The sequence below is a fragment of the Bombina bombina genome, chromosome 5 (genome assembly GCF_027579735.1).
Source record: "Bombina bombina isolate aBomBom1 chromosome 5, aBomBom1.pri, whole genome shotgun sequence".
Taxonomy (NCBI): Eukaryota; Metazoa; Chordata; class Amphibia; order Anura; family Bombinatoridae; genus Bombina; species Bombina bombina.
Window position 1 is genome coordinate 506,666,954 of NC_069503.1, and position 25,272 is coordinate 506,692,225.

The window sequence follows — 25,272 nt, forward strand, 5'->3', positions numbered from 1 at the left end:
AGTGTTAGGTTTAATTGTAACTTAGGTTAGGATTTCTTTTACAGGTAAATTTGTAATTATTTTAACTATTTTAGCTATTGTACCTGGTTAAAATAAATACAAAGTTACCTGTAAAATAAATATTAATCCTAAAATAGCTATAATATAATTATAATTTATATTGTAGCTATATTAGGATTTATTTTACAGGTAAGTATTTAGCTTTAATTAGGAATAATTTATTTAATAAGAGTTAATTAATTTCGTTAGATTAAAATTATATTTAATTTAGGGGGGTGTTAGGGTTAGACTTAGCTTTAGGGGTTAATACATTTATTAGAATAGCGGTGAGCGCCGGTCGGCAGATTAGGGGTTAATAATTGAAGTTGGGTGTCGGCGATGTTAGGGAGGGCAGATTAGGGGTTAATACTATTTATTATAGGGTTAGTGAGGCGGATTAGGGGTTAATAACTTTATTATAGTAGCGCTCAGGTCCTGTCGGCAGATTAGGGGTTAATAAGTGTAGGCAGGTGGAGGCGATGTTGAGGGGGGCAGATTAGGGGTTAATAAATATAATACAGGGGTCGGCGGTGTTAGGGGCAGCAGATTAGGGGTACATAAGGATAACGTAGGTGGCGGCGCTTTGCGGTCGGCAGATTAGGGGTTAATAAGTGTAGGTAGGTGGAGGCGACGTTGTGGGGGGCAGGTTAGGGGTTAATAAATATAATACAGGGGTCGGCGGTGTTAGGGGCAGCAGATTAGGGGTACATAAGGATAACGTAGGTGGCGGTCGGCAGATTAGGGGTTAAAAAAATGTATTTGAGTGTCGGCGATGTGGGGGGACCTCGGTTTAGGGGTACATAGTTAGTTTATGGGTGTTAGTGTACTTTAGAGCACAGTAGTTAAGAGCTTTATAAACCGGCGTTAGCCAGAAAGCTCTTAACCACTGACTTTTTTCCTGCGGCTGGAGTTTTGTCGTTAGATGTCTAACGCTCACTTCAGAAACGACTCTCAATACCGGAGTTAGAAAAATCCCATTGAAAAGATAGGATACGCAATTGACGTAAGGGGATCTGCGGTATGGAAAAGTCGCGGCTGAAAAGTGAGCGTTAGACCCTATTTTGAGTGACTCCAAATACCGGCGGTAGCCTAAAACCAGCGTTAGGAGCCTCTAACGCTGGTTTTCACGGCTAACGCCAAACTCCAAATCTAGGCCTTAGGGTTTATTTTTATTTTACAAGCAAGTTTGTATATATTTAAACTAGGTACAATAGTTATTAAATAGTTATTAACTATTTTATAGCTACCTGGTTAAAATAAATACAAAAGTACCTGTAAAATAAAACCTAACCTAAGTTACAATTACACCTAACACTACACTATAATTAAATTAATTACCTAAATTAAAATAAATTAATTACAATTAAATAAAATTAACTAAAGTACAAAAAACAACAACAGTAAATTACAGAAAATAATAACATAATTACAAGAATTTTAAACTAATTACACCTAATCTTATCCCCCTAATAAAATAAAAAAGCCCCCCAAAATAATAAAAAGCCCTACCCTATACTAAATTACAAATAGCCCTTAAAAGGGCTTTTTGCGGGGCATTGCCCCAAAGTAATCAGCTCTTTTACCTGTAAAAAAAAATACAATACCCCCCAACATTAAAACCAACCAACCACCCACACACCTAACCCTACTCTAAAACCCACCCAATCCCCCCTTAAAAAAACCCTGAAGATCACCTTACCGGGAGAAGTCTTCACCCAACCGAGCCGAAGTCCTCAACGAAGCCGGGCAGAAGAGGTCCTCCAGACGGGCAGAAGTCTTCATCCAGACGGCATCTTCTATCTTCATACATCCGAAGCGGAGCGGGTCCATGTTCAAAACATCCGACGCGGAGAATCCTTCCAGGTCGACGACTACCCGACGAATGAATATTCCTTTAAATGACGTCATCCAAGATGGTGTCCCTTGAATTCCGATTGGCTGATAGAACTCTATCAGCCAATCGGAATTAAGGTAGGAAAAATCCTATTGGCTGATGCAATCAGCCAATAGGATTGAGCTCGCATTCTATTGGCTGTTGCAATCAGCCAATAGAATGCAAGCTCAATCCTATTGGCTGATTGGATCAGCCAATAAGATTTAACTTCAATCCTATTGACTGATTGCATCAGCCAATAGGATTTTTCCTACCTTAATTCCGATTGGCTGATTTTGGATGACATCATTTAAAGGAATATTCATTCGTCGGGTAGTCGTTGGGCTGGAAGGATGCTCCGCGTCGGATGTCTTGAAGATGGACCCGCTCCGCTCCGGATGGATGAAGATAGAAGATGCCATCTGGATGAAGACTTCTGCCCGTCTGGAGGACCTCTTCTGCCTGGCTTCGTTGAGGACTTCGGCCCGGTTGGGTGAAGACGTCTCAAAGTAGGGTGATCTTCAGGGGGTTAGTGTTAGGTTTTTTTAAGGGGGGATTGGGTGGGTTTTAGAGTAGGGTTGGGTGTGTGGGTGGTGGGTTTTAATGTTGGGGGGGTATTGTATTTTTTTTACAGGTAAAAGAGCTGATTACTTTGGGGCAATGCCCAGCAAAAGCCCTTTTAAGGGCTATTTGTAATTTAGTATAGGGTATGGCTTTTTATTATTTTGGGGGGCTTTTTTATTTTATTAGGGGGATTAGATTAGGTGTAATTAGTTTAAAATTCTTGTAATTATTTTATTATTTTCTGTAATTTAGTGTTTTTTTGTATTTTAGTTAATTTTATTTAATTGTAATTAATTTATTTTAATTTAGGCAATTAATTTAATTATAGTGTAGTGTTAGGTGTAATTGTAACTTAGGTAAGGTTTTATTTTACACATACTTTTGTATTTATTTTAACTAGGAAGTTATTAAATAGTTAATCACTATTTAATAACTATTGTACCTAGTTAAAATAAATACAAACTTGCCTGTAAAATAAAAATAAAACCTAAAATAGCTACAATGTAACTATTAGTTATATTGTAGCTATCTTAGGGTTTATTTTATAGGTAAGTATTTAGTTTTAAATAGGTATAATTTATTTAATGCTAGGAATATTTATTTAGATTAATTTAAATTATATTTAAGTTAGGGGGGTTAATAAATTTAATATAGTGGAGGCGACGTTGGGGGCAGCAGATTAGGGGTTAATAAATTTAATGTAAGTGGCGGTGGTGTAGGGGGGCAGATTAGGGGTTAATAAATTTAATGTAGTTGGCGGCGGGGTCCATGAGAGGCGGTTTAGGGGTTAAACACTTTATTTAATTGCGGCGGGGTCCGGGAGCGACGGTTTAGGGGTTAAACATTTTATTTAGTTGCGGCGGGGTCTGGGAGCGGCGGTTTAGTGGTTAATACATATAATGTAGGTGGCGGTGGGCTCGAGGAGCGGCGGTTTAGGGGTTAATACATATAATGTAGGTGGTGGTGGGCTCTGGGACCGGCGGTTTAGGGGTTAATAACTTTATTTAGGTGCGGCGGGGTCCAGGAGCAGCGGTTTAGGGGTTAATAATATAATGTAGGTGGCAGTTTGCTCCGGGAGCGGCGGTTTAGGGGTTAATAACTTTATTTAGGTTGGCGGGGTCTGGGAGCTGTGGCTTAGGGGTTAAACACTTTATTAGAGTTGCAGTGGGCTCCAGGAGCGGCGGTATAAGGGTAAACAATATAGTATAGTGTGGGTGTTTAGTGACAGGGTACCAAGAAAGCTGCGAATAAGCCGAAGAGCAGCGAGATCAATGACTGTTAGTTAACAACAGTCCGCTGCTCATTGCACCGTACTTGGTGCACAGCTTTTTGACAGCTTTTTTGATAATTTTGGAGAACGTATTCAGGTCCGCGGCAGCGATGTTAGGCGATCTTAGGCGAGCGTATTGGTGCCGGCGAATGCAAGTAAGTTGACGGGTTGATAAATAGAGGCCTCTGTGTGTATTTTATAATTTTTATGCTTAAGTATGTATTCTTCAGATGTTCTTTACTGATGTATGGGTCCGACACCACTCTACCCTTTTATTAAATGTACTAGTCCTAAAGCCCGTGTACATGGGCCATTTTTTGCAGTACAGCGGTCCCACCCCTTGCTCTCTCTCTATCCCCCTCTCTTTTGCTCTCTCTTTCTCCCCTCTCTTTTGCTCTTTCTCTCTCTTCCCTCTCTTTTACTCTCTCTCTCCCCCTCTCTTTTACTCTCTCTCTCTCCCCCCTCTCTTTTGCTCTCTCTCTCCCCCCTCTCTTTTGCTCTCTCTCTCCCCCCTCTCTTTTGCTCTCTCTCCCCCTCTCTTTTGCTCTCTCTTCCCCCTCTCTTTTGCTCTCTCTCTTCCCCCTCTCTTTTGCTCTCTCTCTCCCCCCTCTCTTTTGCGCTCTCTCCCCCTATCTTTTGTGCTCTCTCCCACTCTCTTTTGTGCTCTCTCCCCTTCTCTTTTGTGCACTCTCCCACCTCTCTTTTGTGCACTCTCCCACCTCTCTTTTGTGCACTCTCCCTCCTCTCTTTTGTGCACTCTCCCCCTCTCTTTTGTGCACTCTCCCCCTCTCTTTTGCTGTCTCTCTCCCCCTCTCTTTTGCTGTCTCTCTCCCCCTCTCTTTTGCTCTCTCTCCCTCCCCCCTCTCTTTTGCTCTCTCTCTCTCCCCCTCTCTTTTGCTCTCTCTCTCCCCCCTCTCTTTTGCGATCTCTCTCCCCCTCTCTTTTGCGCTCTCTCCCCCTCTCTTTTGCGCTCTCTCCCCCTCTCTTTTGCACTCTCTCCAACCTCTCTTTTGTGCTCTCTCCCCCCTCTCTTTTGCTGTCTCTCTCCCCCTGTCTTTTGCTGTCTCTCTCCCCCCTCTCTTTTGCTGTCTCTCTCCCCCTCTCTCTTTTGCTGTCTCTCTCCCCCTCTCTCTTTTGCTGTCTCTCTCTCCCTCTCTCTATCCCCCCTCTTCTGCTCTCTCTATCCCACCTCTTTAGAGTTCTCTGTCTCTTAGCAGCTGGCCCCGGTATTTAGCCATGCCCGGCCCCACCCGTGCCACGCTCGGCCCCGCCCGCGTCACGCAGGCCACGCCCACATCATGTCCTGCCACACCCACGTTGCAACCGCCCGGCCACGCCCATGTGGCACCTACACGGCCACGCCCACTCCACCACATGACGCCAGGTTAGTTGGAAGGGCAGTCTCTACTGCGCATGACAGCTTCGGACAAACACACTTGGCCTTTTATTATATTGGATATATCAAAACCAAGCAGTCTTTAGTACTACAAAACAGTGAATTTATCACAGAGCTAATATATACAGCTAGTTCATAAGGGCATTTTTTAAAAAAACTAATAAAATTGCATTTAGTTTAATACTACTGTGGTTAATAGTGTATATTTATTCCCAGTAGTTAATCACATCAAATTGTGAATTAAACTCTCCTGGAACCAACATTTTTAGCTTGTGGATCCAGTAGATTTCCTGTCTCTCTAGAATTTTCTGTTTGCTTCCACCCCTTCATGGCATGATTATTACTTCAATTGCATTCCAACTAAATTTTTTCACATTCTTATTGTGTATCTGAATAAAGTGTCTTGAGAAAGCTGAACAATGTATGTCGTTAGAGATATACCCTAGATCAGTGCTTTCCAAACTGTGTGTCAGGACACACTAGTGTGTCGGCAGCAGTGTTTAGGTGTGTCCCTGCTTAAGCACAAATTTTTTTAAATTTTTTTTTGGTTTCTGACTTTTCGCCTGCCTGCTACGCATATCACATGGTTGACACGTGATTGATACCTAGGGGGACACAGATCATCTTAACCTATTGGCGCAGCTCAGTGGGAACTGAAACTATTCCCATTGGCGGCACATTGGCTCGTGACTGCACGTGTAGTCTGTGAGTGGGAGAGCAGTGTGTTTGCAGCGCAGGAAGTAGTCAATCGGACTCACCGAGCTCTGTGGGTGGCAGCTTAAATGCTGAGCTGAAGTTAGTGGGGGATTTTTGCAACTAGCTCCCAGTAGTGAATTGCTGCTCCTGCTCTTGATATATGGATAGGAAGTGGAAGCTGAAAAATGCGAGTGTCTTTATCTAATATTACACCAAATATTCAGAAACTGTGTTCATCCCATCAACCTTATACATCCCATTAAAATAGTAAGTAGCTATTGGTGTTATTAAACTATTTTTTAATTCTTGCACACACTTACTGTTACTTGTAAATACATTTCATTATTATATAATTTATGTATGTGTCCGTATCTCTTAAAACAAGTTAGTTTAACCTCCTGTTTGCCAGTACAACTGAATTACTGTGTCGCGAAATGATGTAGGTCTAAAAAGTGTGTCACCAACATGAAAAGTTTGGAAAGCTCTGCCCTAGATGTTCCTTAATCCTTGTGCGTATGTCTCTAGTAGTTAATCCAAAGTATTGTTGTTTATGCTCTGAGCACTCAACCAAATAGATTACAAGTGTGGAAGAACATTTTACACAACCTCTAGTGGTGAATGTTTCATCTGTTACATAGGTTTGAAAGTTAACCCTTTGTTTTATATAAGTACATGACTTGCAGCGGGATTTGCCACATTTATAGGTGTCCATAGCTTCCAGCCATGAGCTACGAGTTCCTTGGTCAGGCAACATGCTTGGCGAGAGCAAATTGTCAAGTTCCTAGAATAGATGAAATTGCAGCCATTTTTAATTGTATGCTTTAAAGTGTCATCCCCATATAATCTAGGCATGTATTTTTTAATAATGTTGCAGACTGCTGAAAATTGATTTGAGAACAAATTTAAGACCCTTACGTTCCGGTCTCTTTTTACTCTCACCAGGCATTTGCTTTCTGTCCAAGGATGCCACCTCTGCAGAGATCTTTTTTAACCATGTTCCTATTATAGCCTCTATCTTCAAAGCGTACCATCAGATCTTTAGATTCTCTATCAAAGTCTGAATCTAAGCTGCAATTGCTTCTAGCTCTGAGGAGCTGCCCCTTAACAATGCCTTTATACACATGTTGAGGATGGTTACTATGTGCATGTAAAATGAAATTACCTGCAATTGGTTTTCTATGCAGTGATGTATTTACTTTTTTAGCAACTTGGTCAGCAGTTAACAGAAGTTCCAGAAACACAATCTCTGATGAATGACAACTATGGGTGAATTCAATACCTTTTTCATTGGTGTTCAGGTATTCTACAAAATGTTGTATTGTCAATAGTAGTGATGTCGCGAATAGTTCGCCGGCCAATAGTTCCCGGCGAACATAGCATGTTCATGTTCGCCACGGCGGGCGAACATATGCGATGTTCGATCCGCCCCCTATTTGTCATCATTGAGTAAACTTTGACCCTGTATCTCAAAGTCTGCAGACACATTCCAGCCAATCAGCAGCAGACCCTCCCTCCCAGACCCTCCCAGCTCCTGGACAGCAGCCATTTTAGATTCATTCGGAAGCTGCATTGTTAGTGAGAGGAGGGACAGTGTAGCTGCTGGTGATTTAATAGGGAAATTGATAGCTAGGCTAATGTATTCAGTGTCCACTACAGTCCTGAAGGACTCATCTGATCTCTGCTGTAAGGACAGCACCCCAAAAAGCCCTTTTTAGCGCTAGAACATAATTTTTTTTCCCTGTGTAATCTAATTGCAGTTGCCTGCCTGCCAAGCCACTTGCCCAGTGCCACCACTCATATCTGGTGTAACAGTAGTGTAAATTTAAAAAAAAAAAACTTTTTTGACTGTGAAACATCAGTCTGCTAGTGTAATCTAATTGCATTTGCCTGCCTGCCAGCATGTGTGCCAGGCCCACTTGCCCAGTGCCACCACTCATATCTGGTGTAACAGTAGTGTAAATTTAAAAAAAAAAAACTTTTTTGACTGTGAAATATCAGTCTGCTTGTGTAATCTAATTGCAGTTGCCTGCCTGCCAGCATGTGTGCCAGCCCCACTAGCCCAGTGCCACCACTCATATCTGCTGTAACAGTAGTGTAAATTAAAAAAAAAAAAACTTTTTTGACTGTGAAACATCAGTCTGCTAGTGTAATCTAATTGCAGTTGCCTGCCTGCCAGTGTGTGTGCCAGGCCCACTTGCCCAGTGCCACCACTCATATCTGGTGTAACAGTAGTGTAAATTAAAAAAAAAAAAACATTTTTGACTGTGAAATATCAATCTGCTAGTGTAATCTAATTGCAGTTGCCTGCCTGCCAGCATGTGTGCCAGGCCCACTTGCCCAGTACCACCACTCATATCTGGTGTAACAGTAGTGTAAATTTAAAAAAAAAAACTTTTTTGACTGTGAAACATCAGTCTGCTAGTGTAATCTAATTGCAGTTGCCTGCCTGCCAGCGTGTGTGCCAGGTTCACAGCGTATACTGTGCCCACTTGCCCAGTGCCACCACTCATATCTGGTGTAACAGTAGTGTAAATTTTTTTTTAAAAAAACTACTTTTTTGACTGTGAAACATCAGTCTGCTAGTGTAATCTAATTGCAGTTGCCTGCCAGCGTGTGTGCCAGGCCCACTTGCCCAGTGCCACCACTCATATCTGGTGTAACAGTAGTGTAAATTTAAAAAAAACAAACTTTTTTGACTGTGAAACATCAGTCTGCTAGTGTAATCTAATTGCAGTTGCCTGCCTGCCAGTGTGTGTGCCAGGCCCACTTGCCCAGTGCCACCACTCATATCTGGCTTAACAGTAGTGTAAATTTTTAAAAAATAAAACTTTTTTGACTGTGATACATAAATCTGCTAGTGTAATCTAATTGCAGTTGCCTGCCTGCCAGCATGTGTGCCAGGCCCACTTGCACAGTGCCACCACTCATATCTGAAGTAACAGTAGTGTAAATTTAAAAAAAAAAATTTTGACTGTGAAACATCAGTCTGCTTGTGTAATCTAATTGCAGTTGCCTGCCTGCCAGCGTGTGTGCCAGGCTCACAGCGTATACTGTGCCCACTTGCCCAGTGCCACCACTCATATCTTGTTTAATAGTAGTGTAAGTGTACATTTAAAAAAAACAAAACTTTTTGGACTGTGAAACATCAGTCTGCTTTTTTGTGTCAGGCTCACAGTGTATACTGTGCCCACTTGCCCAGTGGCACCACTCATATCTTGTTTAATAGTAGTGTAAGTGTACATTTAAAAAAAAAGTCAGGCAGAGGCAGGCCACCCCGCAGGTGCCATCGTGGTTGTGGTGCTGTGATTCCCTTTGGCCCTAGAATAATGCCCAGTGTTCAGAGGCCACGTACCATGAACTTGAAAAGTTCTGAGGACATAGTTGACTTTTTAACACAGGACACCCAATCTTCTATAGCTTCCGCTCCGAACCTTGACGCACCATCCTCCTCCAGCTTATCTTCGGGCAGCACCTCTCAAGTTACCACTCGCCCGCCTGCCTCACCACCAACACTAGCACCACAGCCACTTCACTTGATCTGTCAGAGGAGTTATTTATACATCAGTTGGAAGAAATGAGTGATGCGCAACCATTATTGCCAGAGGATGTAGATAACAGGGATATGTCTCAGTCAGGCTGCATTACACACATGGACGTATGGTGTGATGATGATGATGTTGTACCCGCTGCAGGAGTTTGGTCTGTCACTGTGAAGCGGGCGTAACCCTTACACTACCTGATCGATACAACATCATACCTGATGTTTTAAAGCACATTATTCCAAACAATTTAGGAATGTTAGGTGATTAATGCCCTTTATGGATTAAAACAAGACTCTGCATCAACTATGTAATTTTCCATGGGAGTTTTGCCATGGATCCCCCTCCGGCACGCCACAGTCCAGGTGTTAGTCCCCTTGAAACAACTTTCCCATCACTATTGTGGCCAGAAAGAGTCCCTGTGGGTTTTAAAATTCGCCTGCCCATTGAAGTCAAAGGTGGTTCGCCCGGTTCGCCAGTTCGCAAACTTTTGTGGGAGTTTGCGTTCGCAGTCCGCGAACCCAAATATTTAGGTTCGTGACATCACTAATTGTCACTTCATCCCCATGCCAGACAAACAAAAGATCATCAATAAACCTTCTGTAAAAACAAATGTAATCGATGAAGGGGTTCTCATCCGCAAAGACGTGGAACAGCTCCCACCAACCCATGAAAAGGTTGGCGTAGGAGGGCGCAAATTTGGCCCCCATAGCAGTTCCACGCCTCTGCAGAAAGAAAACCCCCTCAAACATAAAATAATTGTGGCTCAAAAGGAACTCAACCACTTTAATCAAATAACACTTAAAAACCTCACTCAGGTCAGTGTCATTGTCAAAAAAGAATTTAATGGCTATATATATATATATATATATATATATATATATATATATATATATATATATATATATATATATATATATATATATATATAAACACACATACATATATATACTTTTAATTATTAACAAGGATTTCTAGCTCAAATCTATAATATCTTATAAGGAATCTTTAGGTGCAATGTTGAGAATAGATAAGGTCTGTGAGGGACGGGGACTTTTTGAGTAAAAAGTATGTTTGGTTCTATAGCAAAACTTTCCAAAGGTAATTTTTCCTGTTTTACAGCCTGGGTGACGAACAGATGTTTTTACCATATGTGCCTTTATGTTTTTGTACACTTTGCTACAGATTACGTTATGTCAGTCCTACTTAGATTCCGGAATTGAATTTATGAAATAAAAAATATTTGTAGTCACAGCGTGTTGGAATTCCCTTTCTAGAGGATCTACAAATCTTTTAACTCTCTTAAAGGACCACTAAATACAGTGGAATTGCATAATCAACAAATACATATTAAAAGACAACGTAGAAAGCAATTATTCAGAATTTTTAAATAAATAGTAGATTTTTTTTCCTGACAAATGTCAAACAGCTAGATTACGAGTTATGCGCGCTATATGGAAATTAACAAACAAAAAGTTGCGTTTTTTAAACCCCTATAGCGCAGCCATGACAAGTTTTTCAAAACCCGGCTTGTGCGTGCGATATGTTGCTATTAAGCTCCATACCGCACACAAAACAAGCGCGGGTCAGAAAAAAGTCTAACACTTGCAATCGCGGAAAGAAAAGCTTCAAAACGCAGCCCCATTGTTATCTATGGGGAAAAAAACTAATGTTTAAAAACCCTAACATAAACCCTGAGTCTAAACACCCCTAATCTGCCCCCACCGACATCGCTGACACCTACATGTTATTAACCCCTAATCTGCCGCCCCGATATCGCTGCCACTATATTACAGTTATTAACCCCTATTCCCCTGCACCCCAACATTGCCCACACTATGATAAATCTATTAACCCCTATTCCGCCGCTCCCCGACATCGCCGCCACTAAATAAAGCTATTAACCCCTAAACCTCTGGCCTCCCACATCACTACCACTAAATAAATCTTTAAAACTTTAACATAATTACAATAGAGCTAAATTAAACTTACACTTATTAACTAAATAATACCTATTTAAAACTAAATACATACTTACCTGTGAAATAAAACCTAAGCTAGCTACAATATAACTAAAAGTTATATTGTAGCTAGCTTAGGCTTTATTTTTATTTCACAGGTAAGTTTGTATTTATTTTAACTTGGTAGACTAGTTAGTAACTATTTATTAACTATTTAATAACTACCTAGTTAAAACAAATACAAACTTACCTGTTAAATAAAACCTTATTTACCTTACACTAAAACCTAAAATTACAAAAATAAAAAAACACTAAAATCACAAAAAATAAAAAAACTACCATTACAAAAAAAACCCATCAAAATTATCAAAATAAAATAAGAATTATTCCTATTCTAAAACCCTTTGAAAAAAAAAAAAAACACCCCAAAATAAAAAAGCCTAATCTAGAATAAACTACCAAGGGCCCTTAAAAGGGCCCTTTGTAGAGAATTGCCCTAAAGTTAGCAGCTCTTTTACTACAAAAACAAACAAACACCCCTTAACAGTATACAAACCCTCACCCCCAAACTACCAAGGGCCCTTAATAGGGCCTTTTGGGGGCCCTTAAAAGGGCCTTTTGCAGGGCATTGCCCTAAAGTTAAGAGCTCTTTTGCTACAAAAAACAAACACCCCCTAACAGTATACAAACCCCCACCCCCAAACCCACAAAATAAAAATAAAGTAAAACCTAATTACCCATTGCCCTGAAAAGGGCATTTGTATGGGTATTGCCCTTAAAAGGGAATTTAGCTCTTTCGCTGCCCAAGCCCTAATCTAAAAATAAAAACCCACTCCAAAACAAAAAAAATACATTACACAAAATAACAAACAAATGATCAAAAATAATAAAAAATTATTCTAATACCCACTTTAAAAAAACACCCCAAAATAAAAAAGCTGAAAAGGGCATTTGGATGGGCAATGCCCTTAAAAGGGCATTTACCTCTTTTGCTGCCCAAACCCTAAACTAAAAGAAAACACCCAAAAAAAACCTTAAACCCCCTAAGATCCACTTACAGTTTTGAAAGTCCCGCTTGAATGATCTTCTTCCAAGCGGCGAGAAGTCTTCATCTAGGCGGCCTCTTCAATCTTCATCCTGGTGGCAAAGTCCTCATCCAAGTGGTGAGAAGTCTTCACCCAGGCGGCCTCTTCTATCTTGATCCCGGTGGCGCGGAGTGGGTCCATCCTGAAGACATCCAGTGCAGAGCATTCTCTTCAAACGGTCGCCACCGTACACTGAACCTTCACTGCAAGATGGCGTCCCTTACATTCAATGCAAGATGGCGTCCCTTACATTCAATGCAAGATGGCGTCCCTTACATTCCTATTGGCTGAAAAATTTGAATCAGTCAATAGGAATTAGAGCTGCTAAAATCCTATTGGCTGTTCAAATCAGCCAATAATATTTAAGCAGCTCTCATTCTATTGGCTGATTCTCTTTTTTTTAGTTTAGGGTTTGGGCAGCAAAAGAGCTAAATGCTGTTTTAGGGGCAATGCCCATCCAAATGCCCTTTTCAGGGCAATGGGTAGCTTAGTTTTTTTTTAGAGTTAGGTTTTTTATTTTGGGGGGTTGGTTGGGTGGTGGGTTTTACTGTCGGGGGGTCTTTGTAATTTTTTTTACAGGTAAAAGAGCTGTTTAGCTTAGGTAGTTTATTGTAGGCTAGGTTTTTTTTTATTTTTTATTTTGGGTAGGCATTTTTATTTTGATAGGGCTAATAGATTATGTCTAATTCTTTTTTATTTTGGATAATTTCGTTTGTTATTTTTCGTAATTTAGTGTTTGTTATTTTTTGTAATTTAGTCTTTTTTATTTTTTGTAATTAGCTAGTTTGTAATTTTTAGAACAGTGTTAGGATTTTTTAATGTGTAGTTTAGTTTAATTTAATTGGTAGTTATTTTAATTTTAGTTTAATAATTATATTAGTTTAATTGTTAGTTAAATTTAGTTCTTTTAATTTGACAGGTAAGTTTTAATTTTATTTAAGATAGGGAAATTGTAATTTTAATATAAAGTTAGGGGGGGTGTTTGGTTTAGGGGTTACTAGTTTAATTTAGTTTTTTTGCGATGTGGGGGGCTTCTGTTTAGGGGTTAATAGTTTATTTTAATATATTTCTTTGTGGGGGGGGCTTGTGGTTTAGGGGTTAATAGGTTTATTATAGTGGCGGTGGTGTAGGGCTTAATAACTTAAGTATAGTGGGGGCGGACGGCAGATTAGGGGTTAATAATATTTAAATAGTGTTTGTGATGCAGGAGGGCGGCCGTTTAGGGGTTAATAACATTATGATAGTGGTGACGATGTCGGGGAGCGGCGGAATAGGGGTTAATAATTATTTTTAGTGGCGGCAATGTCGGGAGCGGCAGATTAGGGGTTAATAAGTTTATTATAGTGTTTGCGATGTGGGAGGGCCTCGGTTTAGGGGTTAATAGGTAGTTTATGGGTGTTTAGTGTACTTTGTAGCAGTTTAGTTATGAGTTTTATGTAACAGATTTGTAGCGTAAAACTCATAACTACTGCTTTTAAATGGCATTACGGATCTTGTTGTTTTAGGGTGCAACCCAGGTTTTTTAGACTCACCACAAAACTCGTAATGGCAGCGCTTTGGGAATCCCATTAAAAAAACGTAATTTTTACGAGTGCGGGACTGAAATTGCGTTACAGGCTAAAAGGTTTGCGGTGCAGCTATACCGACAAGACTTGTAATGACTGCGGTGCTGCTTTAATGCTGAAATTACAATTTTTTCGGCGTTAAAAGATGAACGCACAACTCATAATTTAGCTGAAAGTTTGTTATATTTTACTTCCCCCTGCATCATGTGACAGCCATCAACCAATCACAAAATGCATAGACATATATTCTTTTATTTTAGCACATGTTCAGTAAGTGCACATATTAAAAAAAGGTCACAGCAGACCTGGAGGTGAAGGTAGTTTAAAATGGTGTGCTCTATCTGGATCATAAAAGTTTTATTTTGACTTGACTGCCTCTTTAAACTATAGAGGCGACACAGAGAAAGAAGACACAGAAAGAATAAAAAAATATAAAGGGGGTACACTCTAGGGAATGGGAGCTCATCCAAATTGCTACAGAATGCTGACCGCAGAATGAAGCAAAGCTTCAAGTAGCTAACCAGAGTAATAATCCACAAAATGCGCTCATGTTTACAATCTGGCAGGCACATAGCAAGCTCCCATGTAATGAAAGATTTAACCTTAACCTCTTCATTGCTAGCTATTTTCCATGTCTCTGCTAAAGTTGTTGTTAACCATCTGCACTAATGGAAATGTAAATATAGGGTTTAGTGTTTGTTCTGTAAATCTACCCACACAAATCCTTCTTTAGAAAATGATTAGCTTGCAGAAATACCCAACAATGGAAAAAAGGCCCCATATAGAATGCAAGAAGAGTTGTTATTCTGTGTGTAAAGTTCTACAGCACGCATGGTAAACATCAGCATGAGGAATCATTATTTTGTCAATATTTTGCATAATATATGTTTACAGATTTAACATCAGTTCACCTTTCTAAAGTACCAAAGTGTAGCATTCTATACATGTAGTATTAAAAAAAAATCACTTGAAATTATGCAAAAAATAAGAAAAAATTAAATATCTAACAGAGAAAATATTAACTAAATATTCAACCAAAATTCTGATCTCCAAGATGAATAAGTTATCTTATTTTAATAAACTATGGATGTTCCTGTCTGAACTGTTGTAAAATTTGTTAAACATATATATATATAAAATAATTGCGCCAAAACGTATCCTATACTGATTTTCATTTAATGGCATCTATTTTTTAGTTATCCACTTCTGCCATTTAGGGCTAGATTACGAGTGGCGTGCTAACTCTTTCACGCCAGAGATATTGGGTTTATTGTGGCTGTTTGCATGTGTCAGAAGGAGAAGGCATATTACAAGTTCAGATGCAATGTGTGAGCACAATCACGATTTACACTCATCCGGTTGGTGCATCTTCAGATCTCTGTTTAACTGTTACACGAGACAAAAGGGTGTATACACACGTCTAAATATGTATATATGCATATATATATATATATATATATATATATATATATATATAGATGCTCAAAAAACAAAGTATTGCAGTATGCAGTGATACCTTTTTTATTGGACTAACATAATATTTAAAAGACAAGCTTTCCAGAGTTTCCCTCTCTTCCTCAGGTCTGAAGCAATACTTCGTATTCGTACTTAGTATTGCTTCAGACCTGAGGAAGAGAGGAAAACTCTTGCAAGCTTGTCTTTTAAATATTATGTTAGGCCAATAAAAAAGGTATCACTGCATACTGCAATACTTTGTTTTTTGAGCATCTATCTACTGGACTAACACGGCTACTCCAATCTTCACACACATATATATATATATATATATAAAAGCACTGACAGAAATTCCTTGCTGGATGCTACCAGCTGTCTTCATCCAAATCTTAAGAAAGCTTTGCCGAGAACACAGTTTCAAAGGGTCGTTAGGAACAAAAGCGACGCCATCAGAAAGACTGAGCAACTTGATGAGATGTACAATAAATTTAGAGCAAGAGGATATAAAGATAACATTCTGCGTGGTCCTCTCAAGGATGCTCTCCTTATGACACAGGAACAAGCATTGGCAAAAAAAGTTCGTGATTTTTCAAAAAAGAGACAAATTTTTCCAACAGTCTATACACCAGACAAGAGGGAAGTACCAAAAATACTCAAACAGAATTGGGACACTGTTAGATCTGATACGGCCTTGCCATTTAGAGATTTTGAGCATCCCATGGTTGGATAAAGGAGGGGAAGATCCTTACGTGACCTACGTTTACGTACTGACAACAAACCAAGTTACACTAACAGAACATGGCTAGGTAGCAACAAGAATGGCTGCTACCGGTGTAGTGGATGTGTGACCTGTAATGGATTGTCCCAAGGGAAATTTTTTGTGCATCCTTGGAGGAATAAGCGTTTCGACATCCATTACAGGGTCACATGTACCACTACACATGTGGTATACATGATTCATTGCCTGTGTGGGCTATTCTATGTAGGGAAGACCCAGGACGACCTCCGTACTCGTATGGCCAACCATAGGTCGGCCATACGGTTAGCTCTCAACACTGGTAGCTCTGAACAGCCAGTGGCACGGCATTTTTTATCTCATAAACATAGTGTCTCCGATTTGAGATACATGATTATTGATCATGTGCCAGCACCAGTGAGGGGAGGTAACAGGGGTAAAATTCTTCTCCAGAAAGAATCCAAATGGATCTTCACGCTGGAGACGCTTATACCCAGAGGTCTAAACACTAATTTTGACCTGCATTGTTTCCTATAAGTTTAGCTGTTTTCAACAAGTTAAGCTGCTTTCTATAAATTGAGCTGATCTTATAAATTAAGGCTAAAATGTACTTAGTTTAGATCTGTGACTATCTTGATGCCACTTATATAGTTTGCTAATATATGGTTTAGTTGGGTACGGAGAGTACTTGATTTGGTCAGTTAGTGTGCCCTTTATATTCTATGCTATATCTAATACAGATTTGTGCAATATGATATTCCTCTGCAGAGTTGTAGGTGACACATAATTTGTTCTTCCTGAGACTTATTCTATCTTGTGACAAATTGTTACATCCTATTAACTGATTAGAATGTAAATAGCAGTTTTTTTGGCACTGCTTTGATCATCATTACCCCTTTGTTTGTATATTTGAAATGAGTAAATTCGATAGGAGTACATCTATTACATTATGTTTTATATTCAACATGACATGCCCTACTATATGCTGCAGTTAGTGCGCTCAATATGTAAGTGTACACTGTTAAGGCATTTATTGTATTTGTGGCTTGATTTATATGTTATATGAGACTATATACTTCCTGTGCCTGTGCTATCAACATATCCTTATGCTCTATGTATTGTGCAGCCTATATGTGTTTTTAACTTTTGCTATTTTTTAACGTTGGCCCAGATGGGGACCGTTTGTCCTGTGCGCGCATGTGCAGTGGCGTACTGGGGCAGATCGGTTGTCCGGATGTGGCAGAGCGTTTCTCACTGAGGGGGATGATGGTAGCACTTATAAGTGGTGGTAAGTAGTTTAATTTTGTAAGTCTGAGGACGGGCTACGGCCCGAAAACGTTAACTCATGTACTAATTTGTACTTTTTGCAAGTAAAACTTTTGCATATTGAAAAAACGCCAGTGAGTGCTTGCTTATTTGGGACTTTATACTAATTTTGTTTGCAACTGCACCCTGGGAGCTGGATTATTGTGTGAGTGCTGGGTTTCTGGACTGTATCTTATATATATATATATATATATATATATCTCAAAATTTCAAGTCCTGAGCTACTAGCCAGGACAAAATGTTACTCGCCATTTCTAATCCCACACCACACCCACTAATTCCCCCCTCTTTGCATATGTTTAGCCATTGTGAACCATTTTGTAATATTATTTTTATTTTATACCATAACAAATTAAATAATTCTACATACAGTAACCTAAAGATTAACATGTCCAAGACTGAGCTCCTCCTAATCCCCCCCTTAAGCTCTACGCCGACTTCTGACTTCTCTATCCCTGTCGACAGCATCACCATTTCTTCATCACCACTGCCTTGTTGTTACACTTGACTTAAAATCTATCCTTCGTCCCCCACATCCAATCGATTTCTACATCCTGCCACAACCACCTAGGCAATATTTCCAAGATTCACCCTTTTCTGAGCGCTAACACCACAAAGCAAATAATCCACTTCCTTGTTATTTCCGGACTTGACTACTGCAATAACCTCCTTACTGGCCTTCTTTTCAGCCTCTCCCCCTTCAATCCATCCTAAATGCCTCTGCCAGGTTAATCCACCTTTCCAGTCACTCTGTATCTGCTGTACCTCTTTGCAAGTCCCTTCATTGGCTCCCAATTCACAGCAGAATTAAATTCAAAATTTTCACCCTTACATACAAAGCTCTCACCAATGCCGTTCCTCACTACCTATCCTCTCTATTAAACAAGTATACTCCAACCTGCCCACTAAGATCCAACAATGACCTGCTCCTTGCATCTTCAACTATCACCTTTTCCCATGCTAGACTGCAGGACTTCTGTCATGTAGCACCTACCCTCTGGAACTCTCTCCCTCGTGCTGAGCCTGAGGAGGGAGTTTAAGCCCCGAAACATTGCTCTACCTGTACTGCTGCCTATGAAGTATAGTGCTTATTGGACTTGATCATATTGAGTGTCTGCCTGTTTTTTCTTCTCTCTCCCTCGTGCTCTCAGGCTTTATCCTAATCTTTCTTCATTTAAATGCTCCCTGAAGACTTTTTTGTTCAGAGAAGCCTACCACCCAACTCAATAATGAATTAATTTCACTCCCCTCATTTAACTCTACATTAACATCTTTCTCAATCTTGCAGTCCTCACCTCCTTTTTCTAAACCTCCTACCCTTCTAGATTGTAAGTTCCCATGGGAATAGGGCCCTCAATTCCTCCTGTATGTGTTTGTAAATTTTGTCCTGTGTCTTACAAGTTTTATATCATTATTTTATTTAAATTAATTGTACCCATGGACAGCGCTGCAGAATATGTTGGCGCTTCATAAATAAAGTATAATAATAAAATAATAATAATACAGCAATACATTAAGAAAAATAGGTTATAGCAGTTAGAAACATCAACTAGATATTTTGGGGAAGACAACAGCTGGATAGAAAAAGGAAGTTGTTGAACTGAGAGAATGCAGAGAGTGCTTACAGTCATGGAAGGTCATAGCAGACCTGGAGATTTTATTTTGTATAATTATCATCTGTCCCTTTTCACTCTTAACTATCTTTCTCAACTCTCTCCTCTCATCAATCTCTCTTTTTACCCTCCCCCTTCTCTCTCAGGCCATGGGGCCGAATTATCAAATGGCGGGCGGACATGATTCGCTGTAGCGAATCATGTCCGCCCAACATCGCTAAATGCTGACTGCATACACTGTCAGCATTTAGCATTGCACCAGAAATTATTGTGCAATGCCACTCCCTGCACATTTGTGGCCAATCGGCCGCTAGCAGGTGGTGTCAATCATCACGATCGTATCTGATCGGGATGATTGCATTCTGCAACCTAAGAGGTGGTGGATGAGTTAAGGAGCAGCGCTCTTATGACCGCTGCTACTTAATTTATGTTTCCGGCTGCTTGATAAATCTCCCCCAAGGGGCGCATTTATCAAGCTCCGGATGGAGCTTGAGGGCCCGTGTTTCTGGTGAGTATGCAGGCTCGCCAGAAACACCAGTTATGAAGCAGCGGTTTAAAGTCATAACCTGTCCGCCTGCTCTGAGCAGCCGGACAAACATCGCCGCAATTCAACCCGATCGAGTACAATCGGGTTGATTGACACCCCCTGCTGGCCGCGAATCCGCAGGGGGCGGCATTGCACCAGCAGCTCACAAGAGCTGCTGGTGCAATGCTGAATACGGTGCTGGTGCAATGCTGAATATTGCAGTGTTATTATACTGATGCAGATACCACTGATTCTGTAACCAGCCCTTGTCTGGCTATACGCATGTGCCAGTGTCACTACTGTGTCATTATATAGTGATACCACTGATTCTATAACCAGCCCTTGTCTGGCTATACCCATGTGCCAGTGTCACTACTGTGTTATTATATAGTGCTGGGTGTTATTATACTGAGGCAGATACTACTGATCCTATAAGAACAAATTCCAGCCTCCAAATTCTTTAAAAAAAACTTTATTTCCACATAGGGTCCTCAGCAACAAACATACAACGTTTCAAGCCTAAACATGACATTATACATGACTAAGAGCCTTTTTAGGCTTGAAACGTTGTATGTTTGTTGCTGAGGACCCTATGTGGAAATAAAGGTTCTTTTAAAGAATTTGGAGGCTGGAATATCCTTTGTTCTTGGATTGTTTTGGGACCTGGCAAGTCCTCTATTCCGTGCACCACTGAAAAAGAAAGATAAAGGTGTGCTGTTTTCCTAACTCCTTGGGTGAATATATACCACTGATCCTATAACCAGCCCTCCTCTGGCTATACGCATGTGTCAGTGTCACTACTGTGTCATTATTTAGTGCTGGGTGTTATTATATTGATGATGCAGATACCACTGACCCTATAACCAGCCCTCCTCTGGCTATACGCATGTGCCAGTGTCACTACTGTGTCTTTGTATCGAGCTGGGTGTTATTATACAAATGCAGATACACATCCAGTATTTCACTCAGGCTTTATTTATTCCATAACTTATCACCCAAGCTAGCAGTCTCTTGACAAGCCCCTAACTTTATTTACACTACATATATTTTTTATTCCTATTATTTAATCAGAAAGAAAAGATATACTAAGGTTGTGGCAGACACTGCAAGGGCTAGTCACGGACACCAGTGTCCGTGTACGGACATCTTGCCTATCCCTGCTCACCAGTGACCCCACCACCACCAAGAGAAACGTCCACGATTGGCTGACAGCAGTCGCCTAGATGAGCTACAACTGCCTAAAGCTGAACCGACCATGCACGAAATCTAAGCATCATCCTGGACTCATCACTCTCCATGGACTGACAAATCAACGCTGTCTCTTCTGCATGTTTCCACACACTCCACCTGCTGTGAAAGATCTTCAAGTGGATACAAAACCGAGACCAGAAAGACTGTCACCCTTGCCCTCGTCAGCAGCTGACTGGACTACGGCAACGCACTCTACGCCTGCTTCACCATCAAGCTCCAAAAGAGACTCCAGCGCATCCAGAAGTCGTCGACCAGACTCATCCTCGACATCCCTCGCCAATGCCACATCACCAAACACCTGCGGGACCTGCACTGGCTCCCCATCAACAAAAGAATAACCTTCAAGCTTCTCACCCACGCATTCAAGGCACTCCCCAACATCGGTCCCGAATACATGAACCACCCCGTTACCTTCTACACCCCCGCCAGACAACTTCGATTGGCCAACCAAGCCCTCGCAGTCATCCCCCGCATCAGGAAAACCACAGTGGGAGGCAGATCCTTCTCTCACCTGGCAGCCAAGACTTGGAACACCCTCCCGCTGCACCTCAGACAAGCTACCACCCTAACTAAGTTCATAAAGGACCTCAAGACCTGACTCTTCGACTGAACTTCCACCCTCAGCGCCTTGAGACCCTTACGGGTGATTAGCCGTGCTTTACAAGAACCCAATAGATAGATAGATAAATCATGTGCACATTTTGCTAAATCATGCGCACATTTTGCTAAATCTTGAGCTCGATTTAGCTAAATTGTGCGCACAGTTTTCTAAATCATGCTATTCCACCTTAAAGGGACATTTTACACTAGATTTTTCTTTGCATAAATGTTTTGTAGATGATACATTTATACAGTCCACCTGGGAGTTTTTTGTAACAATGTATAGTTTTGCTTATTTTTTAATAACATTGTGCTGGATTTCAGACTCCTACCCAAGCCTCAAAGTGTCAGATGTATACGTGCATTTACAGACCAATGCTGGCTCCTGTTTGCCTAAACTGTCTTTTCATATGCAGTGAAGGAAGTATCTGCACCAAGCCCTTTTCACTGTGTGTTACAACTAATTTCATCAACAGTGCTAAATTTCGAGCTTTTAAGTAAGTTTTTAAAAGGTTTTATACTGGATTTTTAGATCAGTATCTGTGCATCTTATTCTTTATAGTAGTGTCTATTACATGCAGTTATATGAAAATTGGTGTATACTGTCACTTTAAGCATGAATTCTCCTCCTTACAGATCAGCCTGCTCCTCCCCTAGCTAGTCATGCTTTGATGACCTATCCACAGGAGGAGGAGCTCCCACACACCAGCTACTAATACTTTCAGTTCAGTTCAGTGGGATGGGATGAATCAGTTCATTTTGGACGGTTCGTTAACTGAACCAGTTCATGAACCAATTCATTAGTTCACTTGTTGAGCATGTGTTTAGTGATGTCACGAACAGTTCGCTGAAGAACAGTTCCCGGCGATCTTAGCTTGTTCGCGTTCCGAACATATGCGATGTTCGATCCGCCCCCTATTCGTCATCATTGAGAAAACTTTGACCCTGTATCTCACAGTCTGCAGACACATTTCAGCCAATCAGCAGCAGACACTCCCTCCCAGACCCTCCCAGCTCCTGGGCAGCAGCCATTTTAGATTCATTATGATCCTGCATTCTTAGTGAGAGGAGTGATAGTGAGGCTGCTGGTGATTTTATAGGGAAATTGATAGCTAGGCTAGTGTATTCAGTGTCCACTACAATCCTGAAGGACTCATCTGATCTCTGCTGTAAGGACAGCACCCCAAAAAGCCCTTTTTAGGGCTAGAACTTCAGTCTTTTTTTTTTTTTTTGTAATCTAATTGCATTTGCCTGCCTGTCAGCCTGTGTGTGAGGCTCACAGCATATAGTGTGCCTACTTGCTCACTGCCACCACTCATATCTGGTGTAACATTAGTGTAAATTTAAAAAAAAAAACTTTTACATCAGTTTGCTAGTGTAATCTAATTTCAGTTGCCCGCAGGCCTGTGTGTCAGGCTCACAGCATATACTGTGATTAATTGCTCTGTGCCACCACTCATATCTGGTGTAACATTAGTGTAAATTATTTTAAAAAAAAACTTTTACATCAGTCTGCTAGTGTAATCTAATTTCAGTTGCCAGGCCAGCCTGCCACTGCCAGCCTCAGTGCCACCACTCATATCTGGTGTAACATTAGTGTAAATTTTTTAAAAAAAAACTTTTACATCAGTCTGCTAGTGTTATTTAATTTTAGTTGCCAGGCCAGCCCGCCACTAGTGCCAGCCTGTGTGTCAGGCTCCCAGCATATACTGTGCCTACTTCCATCCTCAGTGCCACCACTCATATCTGTTGCAACATTAGTGTAACTTTTTTTTTAAAAACTTTTACATCAGTCTGCTAGTGTTATTTAATTTTAGTTGCCAGGCCAGCCTGCCACTAGTGCCAGCCTGTGTGTCAGGCTCACAGCATATACTGTGCCTACTTCCATCCTCAGTGCCACCACCATATCTGTTGTAACATTAGTGTAATTTTTTTTTTATTTTTTTTTACATCAGTCTGCTAGTGTTATTTAATTTTAGTTGCCAGGCCAGCTTGCCACTAGTGCCGCCAGCCTGTGTGTCAGCCTCACAGCATATACTGTGCCTACTTCCATCCTCAGTGCCACCACTCATATCTGTTGTGACATTAGTGTAAATTTAAAAAAAAAAAAACTTTTACATCAGTCTGCTAGTGTTATTTAATTTTAGTTGCCAGGCCAGCCTGCCACTAGTGCCAGCCTGTGTGTCAGGCTCACAGCATATACTGTGCCTACTTCCATCCTCAGTGCTACCACTCATATCTGTTGTAACATTAGTGTAAAATTAAAAAAAAAACTTTTAAATCAGTCTGCTAGTGTTATTTAATTTTAGTTGCCAGGCCAGCCTGCCACTGCCATCCTCAGTGCCACCACTCATATCTGTTGTAACATTAGTGTAACTTTTTTTAAAAAAAACTTTTACATCAGTCTGCTAGTGTTATTTAATTTTAGTTGCCAGGCCAGCCTGCCACTAGTGCCAGCCTGTGTGTCAGGCTCACAGCATATACTGTGCCTACTTCCATCCTCAGTGCCACCACTCATATCTTTTCTAACATTAGTGTAAATTTATAAAAAAAAACCTTTTACATCAGTCTGCTAGTGTTATTTAATTTTAGTTGCCAGGCCAGCCTGCCACTAGTGCCGCCAGCCTGTGTGTCAGCCTCACAGCATATACTGTGCCTACTTCCATCCTCAGTGCCACCACTCATATCTGGTGTAACAGTAGTGTACATAACTGATGTTTTAAAGCACGTTATTCCAAACAATTTAGGAATGTTAGGTGATTTATGCCCTTTATGGATTAAAACCAGACTCTGCATCAACTATGTAATTTTCCGTGGGAGTTTTGCCATGGATCCCCCTCCGGCATGCCACAGTCCAGGTGTTAGTCCCCTTGAAACAACTTTTCCATCACTATTGTGGCCAGAAAGAGTCCCTTTTGGTTTTAAAGTTCGCCTGCCTATTGAAGTCTATGGTGGTTCGCCCGGTTCGCTGGTTCGCGAACAGTTGCGGAAGTTCAAGTCCACAGTTCGCGAACCAAAATTTTTAGGTTCGCAACATCACTACATGTGTTGCATGAGGGACGAGCCGCAGATTCTCCTATTACAGATGCTCCACCAATCCGATTCCTGACTCCTGAGTCACTGTCCGACTCGTCCTGACATACAATGCAGCATAACATTTATTTCTTATCCATATCATATGGATAACTAGTCTTTTGTTGTATATGAAAAACCAGGGCAAATACATACAACATGGTGCATATAACAGAGTGTGCTGCATATATTGTGTGGGTTCCCACACAGTGCATAGAACAGAGTATGCTGCATTTGTATTGTTGTATTTGCCTAATAATTGTATATCTGACAAAAGACTGGTTATCCATGATCATACACAGGGCAGTGATACCCGCTTTATTTACCTAATAGGTATTATAATACATTTATATTAACACAATAACTATTATACCAGAGCTCCACAGCAATATTTGGGGTTATGGGGTTAATTTAGGGTCAGTTAGGGTTAACAGGGGTCCTTAGGGTTAAGTTAAGGTGAGGAGTATTTATAGTAAGGGACAGTAAGGGTTAATTTAAGGTGCAGTTAGGGGTAAAGGCAGGGGTATATTGAGAATGGCTGTGACCTGATATTTGAATCAGTATACTGTTAACTGAAACTGAGTGTTTATTTGCAAATGAGTTAGTTAAATAGGACACTCAAGTCAAAATAACATTTTATGATTCAGACAGAGCATGCAGTTTTAAGACACCTTCCAATTTACTTCATTATCAAATTGTGCACAC